This window comes from Emydura macquarii, unplaced genomic scaffold (assembly GCF_026122565.2).
Source record: "Emydura macquarii macquarii isolate MOO-44397 ecotype Brisbane River unplaced genomic scaffold, CSIRO-AGI_Emac_v2 contig_306, whole genome shotgun sequence".
Taxonomy (NCBI): domain Eukaryota; kingdom Metazoa; phylum Chordata; order Testudines; family Chelidae; genus Emydura; species Emydura macquarii.
In genome coordinates, this window is record NW_027130443.1 from 13,529,652 (window position 1) to 13,546,083 (window position 16,432).

Below are 16,432 nucleotides of genomic sequence, written 5' to 3' on the forward strand. Positions count from 1 at the left end.
ACGTGCCACGCTTGCCAAAATGATGCCCTCAGGTGCGTGTGGACAGCTTTACAGATCATTGTTGTCCAGCCTGTTGGTTCTGTGGGCGTGTGTGTGTGTGTGTAAGTGACTGGCCATTGCCGGAAGTCAAGCAATGAGACAGCGAGTCAGTGTGTGTCTGTGTGAGGCAGCACCCAGAGAGCCATGCTGGGTAATGCCCAGCCAAATGCACTGGCAGGCCCACCACCACCTCTGCCCTCTCTCCTGCCCAGCCCTGAGCACCCAGATTCTAAGCACAGCACCACGAGAACTTGTCTTTTAGAATATTTGACTACATATTAGCCAATCCCTTAGCAACCCTTGTTTCCATGGCAAAGAACCTTTGTGCAGATGCTGAGCTGAGCTTTAAACTGTAATTCAATTAATTTCGTTCTAGGCATCAGCTCCCTTCTGCCCCAGAACCCAGCCCTGAAATGCCAGCAGGCACTAATCGGATGGGGCGGGGGGTGTTAAAATCCAGTCTGGCTTGTAGAATTTGCCCTTGGTTGGGGTTTTGAAACACAGATCAGGGGAAACACCCAGATGTCCCCGCGGCACCAGGAGAGAGAGCGGAAGGCGAGACTTCCCTTCATATTTCCGAAGAAATCCCTAACATGAAGATCCTCCTCCCCAGCATGGTAGAAAGTTTATTTTCTCTCTAAAGGTTGCTCTCTTGCTGCAGCCTTTAAGCCGGTCGGCGTCTCTTCTGGGGCCAAGCTGGCTCACTCGCAGTCTTGGAATTGCTCCGTGGTTCACAGGATTTAGAACCAGGGTCATGTCCCGTTTTGGTTTAATGTAACAGCTACTGGCAAACCATGAACAAGCGGCTGCAGCATGTCTGAAATGAGCCTTGTGAATCAGCATGGCAACCAGGGCTGGGGGAACCTTTCAGCCCAACTCTCGGACAGAAAGGAATTGAGATTCGGGGTACCCCTGTGAGTTAGGACAGTGGGGGTAGCCCCCTTTTGCAAAGGGGAAACTGAGGCACAAAGCGGTGAAGTGACTTAAAGGGCGCACAGAAAGTTGGTGGCAGAGCTCATATTTGAACTCAGGAGTCCTGCCTCCCACTCTCCTATTCTAACCATTCTTCTTCAGCGAGCCCTCCGTCTGCACAAAGGGGTCGTTAGTGGATTTTTTAGGTGGATCAGAGCCCAGGAATCTGGACTCCCCATCGCTCCAGCCCTAATCAGCAGATCCACTTCTGGAAACATCTCTGTGGTGAGGAGAGCTGACGGAAGAGCTGCGCTTCCGTCTGTTCGATGAGGTCTTTCTGTTCTGTCCATCAGGGTGCCAGAACATAGTGAATGGGAAATAGCACCAGGGGCTATTTGTTCCAGCTCCCTGCCGGGTCTCCTTTGAGCCAGGAGACACCATCAGTGTATTCCTTATCCACTTGGGAAGCTGAAAACTTCACTGTATGGAAGAAACTATGGTCGAGTGCAGGGGCAGTCAACAGGCAAACCGCGGGCCAAATCCGGACTGCAGGATGCTTTTGAAAGGATCCCGAAGTGGAGTTATTCTTTCCCTCCTTCCCTTAACAGGTTCTGGGGTTTTGGTTTTAAATATAAGGATGTCTGTGCGGGTTGGGACTGAACCTACCGGTTTGTTATGGTAGGGTTGCTTGTGTAACGCACAATTTCATTATCTTGCATTGTTACTGTAGCGTTGCTTAGGAATGCTGGGGTGTGTATCATATTAGTATAAGGTACCTTGAGAGCTCTGGGCTGGTGACACTTATTGATCAGTTTATTAAAAGAAAAGAGGGTATTTTACGTGGGGGTGCTTCTCCTTAACAAGCCCCCAAATACACACACATTTAGGGCTCAGTCCTGCAAACCTCCTTCCTGTGTTACATGGGCAAGAGAACCACAAAGAACCAAACAGACTTCACCGAATGTTGTGGGGAGAGTAATACAAGACAGTCTGGGAGTTTCATTAGCCTTCCCCATGCAGCAAAGCATCTAGTCCCCTGCTGGTCTGCTGTGCGTGAAGAGGAGACGGTTTGGGGATCGGCTTGAGTCAGGAGGGAGGAGAAAAGAAGCAAAGATTATTTGTGTCTTTAAGCATCACCAAAGTTTGCAGCGTGAGCTAATTCCCAGCAAAAGCTTCTCTCTCAGGGATACTGTTAACTGATGCTCTAGAGTAATAATAATAAAGATCAAAGTGCGGGGGGAGGCTGAAAGCAAAATATATATATATAGGAAAACCAAACAACTCAAATCATGATCTTTTTTCCCAGGCATTATCACCATCTAAATCCCTAAACAAAGTAAATAAAAGCTGCCATTTAAAGGGACCCTGGCAATTTTGCTTTGGCCACAAAAAGGTAGCCCGTGTTCACTGTGAAGTGGTGTGGTCGGAGGATTTAGGCTGGGGTTTGCAAACAAGTTTAAAGGAGTTAGGTGCATAGGATTTAGGCTTGAATTCTGCAACTTCATAGCAATAGGTTATATGTTCCTTGGCGTTAGGGGCCGTCTTTATGTTCTGTGTTTGTACAGCACCTGGCACAGTGGGGTTCCGGTCTTTGATTGGGGTTTCTAGGCAAAACAGCAATACGCAGAAATAAGAGCAATAATAAAGAATAGGAAACGTTTTTCATTGCGTTGTTTTTAAAAAAGGGGAAAATAAGTAATTTGTGTTTGCAGCTTTTAATTTCAAGTTTCCAAATCCCCCAGTGCTGGGAATTCCAGGGCCGGATCCCCCACTGGGATAAATCAGCATAGCACCATCAGAGTCAGTGAGCGACGCTGATTTGCACCCACTGAAGAGCGAGCCCTGAAACACACCAGCACTGCGTTAGGAAAAGCACTTACGTATGTGCTTTAATTTTAAGCACGTACTTAAGGCAATGGGACATAAGCCCCTCCTTAAAGTTAAACGCCTGCTTTAAGTGTTCACCTGCACTGGGGTCTTAATGCAGCAGACTTTGCAACTGCAGCTGCTTGGGGAAGGACCAGGAGCAGACTGCAAGTGGCAAGCGACTGTCCAGGCTGCGTGAATTAGTTCATTTCAGCTTTCCCTGGAGGGCTAGAAATTCCAGGGCCAGATCCCTGAAATCTCAGTGAAATTGACAACAGCTGACCACCTGCAGGCCCCTTGATCCTGCCAGGTCTTGGACAGCATGCGAGTCAGCCTCACTAGTCGGAAGGTGGAGCTTGATGAATGTAGGAAGGGAATGACGTGGCGGGGCTGTCGGTAAGAGCAGGGGTTGGACTCAATGGAAGTCCCAACCAGTGCTGTGTGAATCCGCAGGGCTGCTTGTCGGCAGAAGGCTTTGCAGGATCAGGGCCTTAGCTTGAATTATTATGCTGTAATTTAAGTTTTATACTGTGGTGCTCCTAAGGGCCACAGCCAGATTGGGACACCACTGTGATGGGCACCCGACAAACATATAGAAGGGTGGCAAGAAATTTTGGCACAGAAACGTGCGATGTTTGGACAGCTCACAGCTTGCATCTTTGCAACTCTCTTGTATTTATTGGAGCTGGTCAATATTGCTCGGATGAGCAGCTTTCCTGCACAAAATGTGGTTTCATCAAAAATCAAAACTTTCTGCAGGAAAACGTCCGTTTAGACATTTTGAAATCTTTCCAATCGGGGAAAATCCAAGTGAATTTTTTTTTTCTTTCGTGCCGACATTTTGAAACGAATCCATATTCTTTCATTGTGACATATTGATTCTAGATTAAAAATGCCACCTTGAAATATCCAACAGTTTCCTTTCGATCAAAAGGATCGAAACCATTTGTTTGGGTGATTTCCAGTTGAAAAGGTTTGGGAATTTTTTGACTCTCTGTTCTGATTCAGAACAAGGAACTCATTCTGATATAATGACGTTCCCTGCCGGACAAAAATTCCATTTGCCAACCTGCTCCACTATTCATTCTAACCTGTGCTGAGTTTCCATTGGGGGTCCCCATCTGCAGATGACTAAACCCAATGGCATCAGGGCCTCTGGTGGGATTCTGTTTCCATGAGCTTCATTCAGGGCCTAGGTGCTAACAGATTTACTTTAGCACTCTGTTCTCAAACGCAGCTTAGCTGGAAATAAGATGCAATTATAAGAAAGAGACAGAGAAAGAAATTGTTGTCCCCTTGCTTCTGTTCAAGGACAGGCAGAATTCAATGTGGTTCCAGTTTTATTCCCCCTCCTCCCACCCCAAACTCTTGTGTTTGGTTTAAAATGCGGGAGGGGGGTGCCTCTTTCTTTCAGTTCATAATCAAAATATTTGCCATCCTGAGGAATTTGCCTTCACATCTCATAGAAAAGGAGTCTAAAGCGGCTCTAAAAGGAGTCTTGTCCTTCATCTGGGAGTTGAATAGATGTGTCTGGTCACAGGTTTCATAATGAAGCATTGGCAGCATTGAACTGAAGGGCTGTTATTCCAGCCTTTCGCTTTTCTTCTTCTGAGAGCAAGAATGCGCAATAAATCTTTCTTCTCCCCTTTCTCACTCCCCTGAATGTGGAAAAAGCCCTATTGTTGGGGCACAAGTTTGCGAGAATTGCACTGCTGTTTACGCGAAGCCCGTTAGATCCCGGCCCCAGAGCTGCTGGTCAAGGTCAGGCTGCAAAGAACGAAACGCAGGTGGAGGAACCTTTATCTACCCTGTTTAGTCTCGTGTCGTAGCGAAGCAGAGACCTCCTTCCTCCCGGTAAAACGCTGATTGAATTCAGACTAAGGAAAGACCTAACACAATCCAACGGCTGGAAGCTGCAACTAAATACACTCAGACTGGAAACAAGGCGTACGTTCTGAACAGTGAGAATAATTAACCGCTGGAACAAATTACCGAGGGTCGGGATGGATTCTCCATCACTGGCTATTTTGAAATCAAGCTGGGATGTTTTTCTGCTCTAGGATTTATTGGGGGGATTCCATGCCCTGTTATACGAGGGGCGGGGGGAGCGGGGCAGACTAGACGATCACAGTGGTCCCTTCTAGCCTTGGAATCTATGAATCAAACTACTTCCTACAGCAATTGTTACCGGGAAGGAATCTTTACACACACACCTTTTAAAGTTAAAAAGAGTGGAGCGGAGGGCATGGGCAGGTTTCCCTTGCTTTGCAGCTTCAATTTTTCATTAAATCTAATTTTAAAAAAATCTCTTTGCATTGGTTATTTGGAAACATTGTGGGCATTGAGTCCAGAATCTTAAGTCGATCGGCCAGTGCCTTCATTCTGAATGGGAAAGACAACCCTTTATTTTTTACCAGCTTGTTTCTAAAACCCTTCCTGGGCTTAGTTCCAGCGGTTAAAACTGAGGCCAACGAAGATGCTCTGCTCCCGTTGACTTTAAGGTTATCAGGCTTCTTGTCTATTTCTCGGACACTGTGAGGGTGCACTCCTGTCACCCCAGCTGAAATCAGGACCCCGTTGTGCCAGGCACGGCACAGACAGAGCCAGGCCCTGCCTCGGTGAGCTCACAGCTTGACAAGGCAGTCACAGGCTGGGAGGAGAAACAGAGGCATCTGTGATGTGCCCCCAGGTCCCACTCCAGCCAGTGGTAATGTTAGGAGCAGAACCCAGGTTTCCTGAGTGCTAGGCCAGTGCCCTGTCTTACCAGCCAATGCTGTATCTAGCAGGCACTGCCTCCCCCTGTCCTTCCTCTCAGCCCGGGGACCTGCCCCCATTCCAGCCCTAGGCATCTAGTCACTAGCGCGAATCCCTGGCACAGACAAGCAAAGCTGTGATTTGCACCTGCTCACTCCTGCCTGACCCACACTCAGCTGCACTAATGCAAATCCCAGCTCACACACAGCCTTTGGGCAGGGCCCAAGCATCATTTTTTCCAGCCCAGTACAAATTTGTAACACGGGCCCCCTCCCACACACATACCCAAGGGGGGTGCAGCCTGGGCCAGGTCCCCCCAGGACTTCCAGCCCCGGTGAAGTGTACCTTCCCCCCATGTGGGGGCCCTGCATTCATGCAGGCGCAGCTACACTGATAGCTGGCCACCGAGGGCCGGACTCAGGGCAAATCCTGAATTGGAACTAGCACTGTAGAGGTGATGAGACCCTGTTCTGTTCCCCAAGGCTCCTGAGCCAGCCTGGGGTATCTAGTCCCGCCCCCCACCCCCCAACTCCGGCGTATGTGGCTAGGGCAAAACTCCCTCACTAGGAGAACTATGGACATGGATGAAATGTAGCTGGAATAATAGGGTTTTGCTGCAGAACAGGCTTCAGCTTCTGGAAGTTGCCCCTCACTACCACAGCTTTCCCCCTCTTCCGCTCGAGTCAGAAGCCCCCGCAGCCATGTGCTCTCTGCTCCAGACGGGACCCACACCGGAGCAGGCCTCTCCCTTCAATCCCTGATCCGGCCTCCTGCAAAGTGGGGGTGGGGGGCAGTGGGTGTTTGCACGGTGCCCAGCCAACGGGGGACTGGCTCCCGTCTGTGGCTCAGAAGAGCTTCTACAATGCAGATGACAGCTGCTCGTTACCATTACGCTCCGCTGTAGCGCCGCTATCTTCGTCGGAGGAGTCGGCGCGGGCAGGCTGAGTCACCCAGCGCACGGAGGATAAAGGGAGAAAGCCCTGCGAGCGCCCCGGTCTTAAAGCACCAGCCTGCGAGATTTCCAAAACAAAGCATTCTGCTGAGAGGAAGGCCGGGCCTGCCATGAAGGAGCTGGGCTGGGGCGCAGGATTGCTACATTCAGTTCCCAGCCTTGCCTCTACTTCCCTGCGTCATCTTGAGCAAGTCACATGATCTGTCTAGGCCTCAGTTCCCCAGCTATAGAATGGGGGTAAGAAGGTTAGACCAGAGACATCTATTCAGGGGGCACAGGCGGTCAAACTAGCTGATCACACACACGCTGCTCCCTTCAGGCCTTGGAATTGATGATTCTATGCTTCCTATCTCCCACCTCTTCTCTATATAGATTACAAGCTCTTTAGAGAACAGACTACCTCTTACTATGTGTTTGTACAGCACCTGGCACAGTGGGGCCCCAAGCTCAGCTGGGACCCATGCCCCATTTCACAGCCATTTGCGGACTCCCCCTAAATCCTGGGTAAGACGTGACTGCGGTCACCCCACTCCAAGAGCCAAAATTTCTTCCCAGCCAGTCGTGGCTCAGATGATTCAAATGTCCAGACCGCTCCTCTGGGGTTGTGGTTAGTTGTTATATTGCCTGTAATGAGGTCTTGGCGTTCTGTCAATCCACGGCTGGATTCTTTCCAAGTGCGGTGCATTAAAACCGACGGTTGCACATGCTGATGCCTGGGTCTGCACACAGACACCCCTGCTTGGCGCTGGGGCAGCCCTCTCTGGCACTGAGCACACTTGCAGATCAGACTGACCCCCACATCTTCCCTGGAGCCTGGATTTAAGCTCTGGAAAGAACGTCTGGTGGTTAAAGTCTCTAGTTCCCTTGCCCCTCGGTGCTTGCTGGTCCTAGTTGAACCCTGACCCCGTAGCCTGATGCCATGTCCCTGGGGCCAGCCTCGTGAAAAAGACCCGTCAAGCTCAGGCCTGGCCCATTCCGTATGAGTCTGCAGGCACAGCTCTTCCCCTGTGGAAGCCCCATCTCATGACGCGCACAAGACCGGACAAAGCGCTGGAGGAAGCAAACCCCTCCTGGCCAGTGGGATTGCGCTAGAAGGGACCCGGGATTCTGGGAGCCTTTGCTTTTTCATTCTTCCCGCTGCGCTTTCCTCTCTCAGAGGGTCCCGCTCCGACTCGGAAATCTTCCCGACGGTGGGTGCAAAGAGTTAGTTTTACGAGCATCTCCCCTCGGCCACCCCCACCCGCAGCGACTGGGCACTGGCACAGAGCAGCTCTGTGCCCGGCCATCACCCGGCACCGCTTGACACTGATTGTTCGGGGCAGGGTGGAACTGGCTCGACTGAGCCTTTGCAGACTCACCTGCTCCCGGCGCGCTGGTGGTTTGGGCTCGCTGTCCGTGAGCCTGGAGCTACTTTGTCACCTCACAGCAGGCCTTGGGGGGGGGGCAGTGCGGCTGTCACCATCTCACAACAGCTCTATTGTGTGCGTAACCCCGTGAGGAGCGCTCTGGCTGCAGGAGCTAAAGTCCTTAAGCACCGAGTCTGGCGATGCTGGAGAAGAGAGGCCTAAATCCCATGTTCCCACTGACAAAGGAAAGCAGCCCCCAGCCAGCAACGTTCCAGGGTGAATGAGGCTATTTGTGGGGCTGGAGAATGTGCGGTGAGAGGAAACAGGGGGGGCAGGGCTGGGGGCAGCACTCTCTAGGGCCTGGGACTAAACTCCAGCTCTTGGGAATTAAACCAGTCCCCAAAACAAGGGCAGGGAAAAGGCGTGGCAATAACATGCTGCCATAGGGCGCTGACCTGGGCCCTCGGGAGACCTGGGTTCAATTCGTGCTTCCACTTCAAAGGCTTTTGCACTGGGTAAACTCACTGCAGGAGGGAGCCAACAGCCAGGTGGTGAAGGGTTAAATACTCCATTCCCCCAGCCATCCAGCACCCACCTGACCCAGGGCTAGCAACCTAGAGGCGAATGGCCCCCAAACTCACGCCTTGTTGCCCTCCGTTGCCCCCCACCCCACAATCAGCTGTTTATAAAAGGTGCCTGAAGGCCTGCTCGTTTGCTAAAGGCTTCAGGTGCAAATCATTTTATTACTGGGGAGTTATTGCAATGCCTGGATTTTTTTTTCCTGATGCACCAAAATAGGAAGCCTTGGTTGGGGAAGCACCAGGTAAGGAAAAGGCTTAGTCACTTATTAGCATAATTATTTATTACTAACTAGCATTGGGAGCCTCAAAACCAAATGACTAGAACAACAGGCAGGAAAAGAATCCCAATCGAAAACCAGATCCAGATTTTCCAAATACCTGCTACCTTTATAACAGGACAAACCAAAACCCTGGAGCCAAACAACACCTCTGTCCTTCCGGGAGCTGGAAATCTAGAAGTGGGTCAGAAATGTTTGGCTTGGGCCTGTCTCGGAGGCTCTAAGTGGCACTTAAATAAAGGGCAGCAGAGCTCCAGACAGGAACCCATCCATGCCCAGCCTATCTATTCCCTGGGAAGCAGGAGATTAATAACTGGGAGGGTGGAAGAGGGGGGCCCACCCCTGTCCCTCCTGAATCCCCAGCAAAATATTCTCAGCCCGTCTCATGCAGCGCACCAGAGCCAGCCGTAATTGCCGCCCTCCCGTGAGCAGCCACCTCAAAGGGCTCCAGCCGTTTATCTCGGCTCCCCCCACTGCACTCGCCCTCCCCCATGACCGCAGTAACCCGCAGCCTTGGTAGCAGACTCTGAGTCCCACTGCCGAGGTGGGGGTGGAAGGAGGGAGAAATTAATCCATATGGAAATGTATTTAAATCAATTCCCTTACTGGAATCTCCAGCTGTTTCCCCGACACAGCTTTTCCCAGCGTGCTCTTGAGGGTGGGGGGGAAGCAAATGGAGGGGGAGCTGGCGAAGGGAGGGGCAAGGGGTTGAGCAGAGGAAGGAAGGAGACCCGGGGATGGAGGAGGTAAAGTGTTAACTCCCCTTTTCCCTTCATCTCCAGATGTCTCAATGTGCCTGAATCCTGGCCTGCAGTGACAACAGCCCCGTCCTTTCTAGAGAGCTCCGTAGGCTGTTCTTGGGAGGCTAATGCCCCAGGATGCTTCCTCTGCCAACCCCACGCGCACTGAGCCATGTGCGTGAAAGGTTGGACTAGAGCCTCTGAGAGAGGCACCGCGGGAGCCCCCGGGCTGCGTTAAGTTACCCAGCCAGGCCTCGGCTCTGCGAGTACAACAGTTCCCACCGGGAGCCCCAGGGTAGAGCAGGTGCTGGCAGCTTCTGGAGCGTTTGCCACCGTGCCAGTTAAACTTGCACATGAAATTATCATCATCTTCATCGCTGGCTGGGAATTTTTGGATGAGATTTGGCGAGTGGTGAGGCGGCTGGAAAATACCCACCCATCAAAACTCCACCTTCTCCTGGGAACTGGTCGGTTTGACAAATTTCTCGACTCGAAAAATTGGGGGGGGGGGGGGGGGGGGGGGGGGGAGTGTAGTGATTGCCAAACCCTTTCAATGTGACGTTTCCAAAATGAAAAATTCTGCTGCTGCGCTTCCGGTTCCAAGTGACTTTTTGTTTAGCAGTTTCATCTGATTCTAGTAAAAATCATTAAAAATAACAGCGGTCAAAATGGAAATGAAACATTTTGAAATTATACAAGCAAACCATTCTGACTGACCCAAATCCAAATGTTTCTCGGGATTCTCCGCGGTCAAAAGCTTTCCATCCCCATTCGACACAGGAAGAACTCTTGAAATCTCAGACATTTCCCACCAGCTCTAATTATCCTCGTCTGTGTCAATGGCAATAAGCCCTGAAATGTCAGGGGGACATAGCTCAAGCCTTCATTATTTCCCTTATTTGTTATTTCTATTACTGTACGGCTTAGGCGCCTCAGTCACAGGCCAGGATCCTGTTGCGCTAGGCACTGTACAAACAGAACAAAAAAAACGGTCCCTGCCTTGAAGCGCTTACAATCTAAGGGTAAGGCGAGAGGCGACAGTGGGAAGCACAAGGAGACGAGGAGATTTACTCCTCGAGAGATTTGCAGGAAGCCGGTTTGTGTGGCTGAAAGGATACCATTTTGAAACCCATGTGCAGGCCAGAAGCTCATTGGATGAGCGGCTTTGTTCATGAATATAGCAGCCATTGCCCCGCTGCATTGGCTGGGAGCCCTTCAGTGGACCGGGCTTCCAGAATATTTGTACAGCACCAAGCACAGAGGGCCTTATCCTGGTCCTTGCAGCCTCCAGGTACTGCCACAATATAAAGAATAGAATAATTGCTGTGCACATCACTCTTCACAAGGCAAATCCTCTCCAGCACCTGCATAGAATCAGTTACCGTCTACCCCAGGCAAGGCCCCTTTTAAGATTGGTCACAGACGTGTTATTGTCAGGTTAGGAAATGAAGGACTGGAAGGAACACCAGCCAGGATGTGAGAAAGTAAAGGGTGCAGGCAATGGTTTGGCTTCTAAGGATGGGTGTGCATGAAATATTTGGTCTGGGCCAGCCCCGTGGTTAGAGCTCTGCCCTGCAGGGGAGAAGTGCTGGCTTCAGTTCCTCGTCCAGGACTAGGCGTGCTGCAGAGACAATGAGCCCGGATTCTGGCTGTGTGAGGAAAATGGTTCTAACGAACGCCGAAGGGAGAGCTCAGCGGGATGAACTGTGGGTGCAGTGCAGCGCACTGACGGTGTATGGACAGAGGCTTATAGAATAGCGGGAGACAAAGGGCTGAGAGAGGGATGTGGGGAGCCACACACGGATGTATTAGAGCTGGTCAGAATGTTTTTAAATAATTGGTGCAAAGGTTTGAAATTTCAAACTTGTTTTTATTTGCAAGGTTCGAAATGGATCTTTTTTTGGTTGGTTGGGTTTTTGGGAAGCGGGGGTTGAATTTTGATATTGACATATTTTATTGATCTGAACTTTTCATAGATGCCTAGATTTGTCAGACCAGAAGGTACCATTAGATTGTCAGCCTGAGGGTGGGGGCACAGTGTCCATGGTGTGCAGGTGGGGGAAGGGTTGAGGGGCAGGGGGGAATCCGGGTGGAAATCTAAGTTCTACAAAGAAACGATTAACTAAGAGCAAGAGAGAAAGTACAAAGGAGCCAACTTCTGTCCAGAGCCCACCCAGCTGCTAACATGATTTCTACATTCATTTCCAGGGATCTATGCCACCCCACTTGCCTGAGACCATCACCGAGAGCTCCACGCACAAATTCCAGCCACTGAAGGGGGTCAGGCAGCCCTGGAAGGCGACTCACACAGCTATGGCGAGTCACACTGCGCATCTCACGCCACCATGACTGTGCTTCTCCGGGGGCAAAGTAAGGGGGTTTTAACATCCATGGAAAAGAACTACGCTAGGCTGGGATTTCCAGAGCAGCCTATGGGAATTAGGCACCCTGCTGGGCTGGGGGCTCAGCACTTCCTGAAAACGAGGCCCCCTCAAAAATCAGGACACTCACAATTGCTAGTTGCTTTTGAAAATCGTGCCTTACGTGGCTTGTCCGGGGTCACACAGAATCTGGGACAGATCCAGGAACTGAAGCTCAGTGTCCTGAGTGTCGCAGTCCGGTGCTTTCCACCGGGTCGCCTTTCGTCTCCCTGCTATTGACACCGCCAGGATTTGAACCCACCCCCTGTAATTTGTTCTTTGTTCTGCCAAGATTTCCTGGGAAGTCCTGGCCCCATCGGTGCGCGGGGTCCCTCAAACACGTGGCCTCACTCCGGCTGTGGCTCCCGCCGAGCAGCCATCTGCTAGAGCAGTAATATCCCTTCCACAAAGAATAAAGGGCCAGGTTCAAATCCCACTGGGAAGGCTCCCATTGCATTCAGTGGGCTCTGAATGGAGCCCTCAATGCTGCAGGGACTCTGCTGCAAGCAGCAGGCTTCGGGGCACGAACATTGGTGCACTGTCCCAGCCACACTGCGTGTGCCTCGCACCAGGCAATGTGATCTCGCATCACAAGTGCACTAGTTCTCAGCAGCCAAGCGGTTAATGTGGTCTCAGTAGAATCTCTTTTAATGCATCCACTCGTCCGCCTCCCTGGTGACACCTGACCGGTGGCCACCTGTGTCGAGTGAAGAGGGCATTTATAAATGACGATTTCCCATCAGTGGAATGAATAAAAGGGGGATTTCCGTCACTGGCCCACAAGTTCAAGGTAAAGCATAAAACCTCTTATTATCATCTCCTTCCCTGCAGCTGGCTCAGAGGAACATGTCACCGCCCCGGCTGCTTTCTGCAGAAGTAGAGGGGGTTGTGGTCATTACTGTGTAATTTAGGCTATGGGGACGACGGTTAACGGGAGGAGAACAAAAGGATCTGCCCAACTTCTCGATAATTAAAAAGAAACAGGACCCAAGACAAGATCTGGATGGAACATTTCCTGGAAGTTCCCCAGTCCTCTGGCTTGTCTCTTGTCTGTGTGTGACGAGGGCCGGCTAGGCAGGCTGGGCCCACGGTGTGAATCAGAGAGTAGCAGAAATCAGAGATGGGGAAAACTTCTGTCAGATCATCCACACCGCGCACAGTCAGGGCCAGGCTGTTCCCTGCAGTGGAAATAACCAGTGAGCTTTCTCCCCTCACCCCATGGCTCTTGTTAGACCCTTGTTAATCAGAAGGGCTTTATGACCATCTAGGTTCACTCACTGGCGTTTGGGTCATGGTAGGACTGAGACTGTGACACCAGTCGCTTCACAAGCACATAGTGAGAGACAGTCTCTGGCCAAAGACACCAGCCAGACAAAGAAGGATTGTTATCCCCATTGGGGAACTGCAGCCCAGAGGGATGATGTGACTGGTCTGTGTCACGCCGGAAATCTGGGGCCGAGCCAGGGACAGTCTCTTAAGTTGCAGTCCAGTGCTTTAACCGTAGGGCCATCCTTCTTCTCTGGGCTAGATAAGTGGTTACATGTCCACACCAATCACAAGACGCAGGTCACCACTGCAGAATTTGCTGGGGCTCCACCAGGCTCTTGTTTGACTGGGTTATAAAAATAAAGGCTAAGATTGTCAAACCTGGGGGTTTAGGGTGAGATTCCTCAACCCGTCTGGAGAGCCCCAAGGGAACGAGGTGTGATTTCCATCTGTGCTGAGCACTGCTCCCTCCCAGGGACTTCTGTGGGATCTGCAGGCACTCAGCATCTTCTCACCAAGTGGCTAAATGTGGATTTAAGAGTAGAGCTGGGTGGATAATTGAATTTGGTTCAATGGCTGAACCAAAAAATTGGGGGCAGAAGTAATTGTTTTGGACAGAACTGAAACAAATCTTTCTGAATTTCTCAGTGAAGCAAGAGAGTAAAAGAAAAAATTCACATCAGGTCCAGCTAAACATTTCATTTCATTTCATTTCGGGGGTTCTATGAACTTTTTTTATGTTTTATTTAAATAACATTTAGGGAAATTCTGAAACGAAACATCTTTCCCAAACAAAAATATCAAACTATTTCTGAATTCATTCTTTACTTTTTCTGAAACTATTCACCAAAATCAACCCAAATGCGCAAATGGTTTGGTCGCTCTGAATCTGCAACATTTTGGCCAAAAAAAATTGGTTTTGCATGAAAAATTTCACCGCATTTTATTTAAGAACTGAACTTTCACAGCCTGATTTGAACATTTTGGCCAATGTCTCTTAGGGCTGGATTCTTGGGGGTGCTGAGCACCTGCTGTTCACATTGAGGGGGAATCCGGGCCCCACTGATGTTAGTAGCAAAATTCCCTTGACTTCATTGAGGCCAGGTTTTCACCCTCTGATGAAAGGAGTTGTGGGTACCAATTTGTCTGGAAGTGAGACTCTTGGAGTCCATGTTCCCAGTGAGGCAGGGAGTAGGGAGATATGTGTGATGTCCTATCACTGAAACAGCTCTCTCTGACTGACAGGTGGCGTAATCAGAAGATGAGGAGTTGGATGCCCATGAAAGCCACAAGAACGGCCCAGTATTAGCAAGATGTTTCATCTGAAGATTTGTTTCCTTTCCAAAATAAAAACCATGAGTAGCGTGCGGAAAGCGTTGACGGGAGGGATAACTTTTTTTGTGAACAATGGCAAAATAAATAAAGATGTGATGCTTGGTCAGTGCATTTTAAGGAATAAGACAAGCTGTGTGCCTCCCCTCTGAGTAAACAGAGCCTAAACTAGCCTGGGGGATTCTGCCTCCCAAAAGTCCCCCTGTGATGTCCACTGGATATGGGATTATTCTTCACTTCCTGTTCCACACAGTTGGATAGTTGTAATCAACTGCACTTGGCCACTGGTGGGATGTCAACCCGTACTCTTCGACGCTAAGCAGCATTAGTGCTTAAGCTCAAAGACTAAATCCAGCAGCTGGAAGCCGGGGTAAAGTCAATCTTTTATGTGGACTAATAACTAGAGGGTGACCAAAGTCCCGCAGCCCACAAACACGGGTTACATAGCATTGCTGCATGCTGTTAAATGCTGTGTTTCCCCCCAAAGGCAAGTAAAGCTGATCCCCTACGTATCATTTGTGTATCAGTTTGTAATGTGTCTTGGGACCCTACAGCATGAAAGAAGCTATTGGCCATTTCAGTTCTTACTGTCCTGGCAGCTGCTGGGTGAGATGTGTTTAAAATCCAGATGTGTATTAAAAATATGAAATTGACTCATAGTCTGGACTCTTTATTTATTAACTTTGCTGCAGCTTGTACCACTGATGTTCCCATTTTCTTGAGGTGATAGCCAAGAACCCTTCCACGTTCCTGAGCAGTGCTACAGCTCACACACATCCTCCATCACATGCGCCCTGTTAAGCATCCCTTCCCCGTCTCAGGGTGGATGGGTCTTTGTAAATAGTCCTCTCATTATAAACCATGGGGCCACCTCACCGGCCAATGGGCAGTCAGGTGAATTCTGATTGGCTGGTTGAGGAGGAACAATCCACTGGAGTACTTTTGGGGGGAGGAGGGTTTTGTTGTAACAAAAGTCTGAGATTTTATGATAAGGAGAGGGTGGCAATGGGCCTGTTTCAATACCACCTTCCCACACACAGACTTTGGGGCATTTGCAATCCAAACCTAACAGAAATGTTGCAAATGGCCCCTCTCTTTGTGATACCGCCCAGACAGCCCCTGCTCCAGCCCTTGGGGTGTTCAACATCCAGATTTTGGATTTTGTTGTTTCCGACCCTCTTTAATTTGTGATAAATTACTCTTCTTGTTAGCATGCGGGGGAGCTGCTTAGAATCCAGATGGGCCAGTGCTGTGACTGCTAGCCACGTGCACTGACACAGAGGCGTTTTTCACCGCTGCAGAGACAATACAGCTCTGGGAGAGCGAAACACAGTCTGTTCTGCCTCATGCACCATCCCCAGAATCTACCTTTCTAGTTCCTATCTGGCCCCTGGCACTGTAATATCTGAGCACCTGCCAACTTCCCACTGTGGATCTTTATTTCTGAAGGGAGAGGCAGAAAGACCCCAGCTCTGCTTAGCAAGTGAAGTTCAAGGTTCCAGTTAGAAACACTTGTACAAACAATGGAGCGAGTTGGTACTGGAAGCTGCTGAGACAGCATGGATTTCCCCACCGCCCCAACCCACCCCATGGGCCCAATTTTGAGAAGTGATCAGTATCCACAGCTGGGTTCAGATTTTCCAAAGGGTGCAGCTCCCATTTAGGCATCAAAATAAATGGCCAGGTTTTCCAAAAAGCTTGGCACATTAGCTGCACGTTGGGTGCGCAGCCCTTGGAAATTTGAAAAACTGGCCCCCTGGCTTTTTTACAGAGTCACTTTCCCATCTCAGGGATTCCTTAAGCATGTAGCAAACTTCAGCCTTCCGAGCTCAACAATCCCTTCGTACTGTGGCTTTCTTAACTGATTTGTTCCTTCGAAAGAAGAAGTAGCAGGATCTCGGAAGGAAAAGCTAAGGTGATTTGGGTTGGCTGTACAGATTGATTTC

General features: G+C 50.1%; 1 long non-coding RNA gene across 2 annotated transcripts in view; it reads left to right on the forward strand.

Moving 5' to 3' along the window:
- The window catches only part of LOC137157562 (uncharacterized), an 80,994-nt gene extending 65,855 nt beyond the window's left edge, over positions 1–15,139 (forward strand). For both annotated transcript variants that reach the window (XR_010921144.1, XR_010921146.1), the window contains exons 3-4: positions 11,677–11,838; positions 14,400–15,139. This is a non-coding gene — a long non-coding RNA (uncharacterized lncRNA). The remainder of the gene's footprint in view (positions 1–11,676; positions 11,839–14,399) is intronic.
- Positions 15,140–16,432: the final 1,293 nt, after the last annotated feature.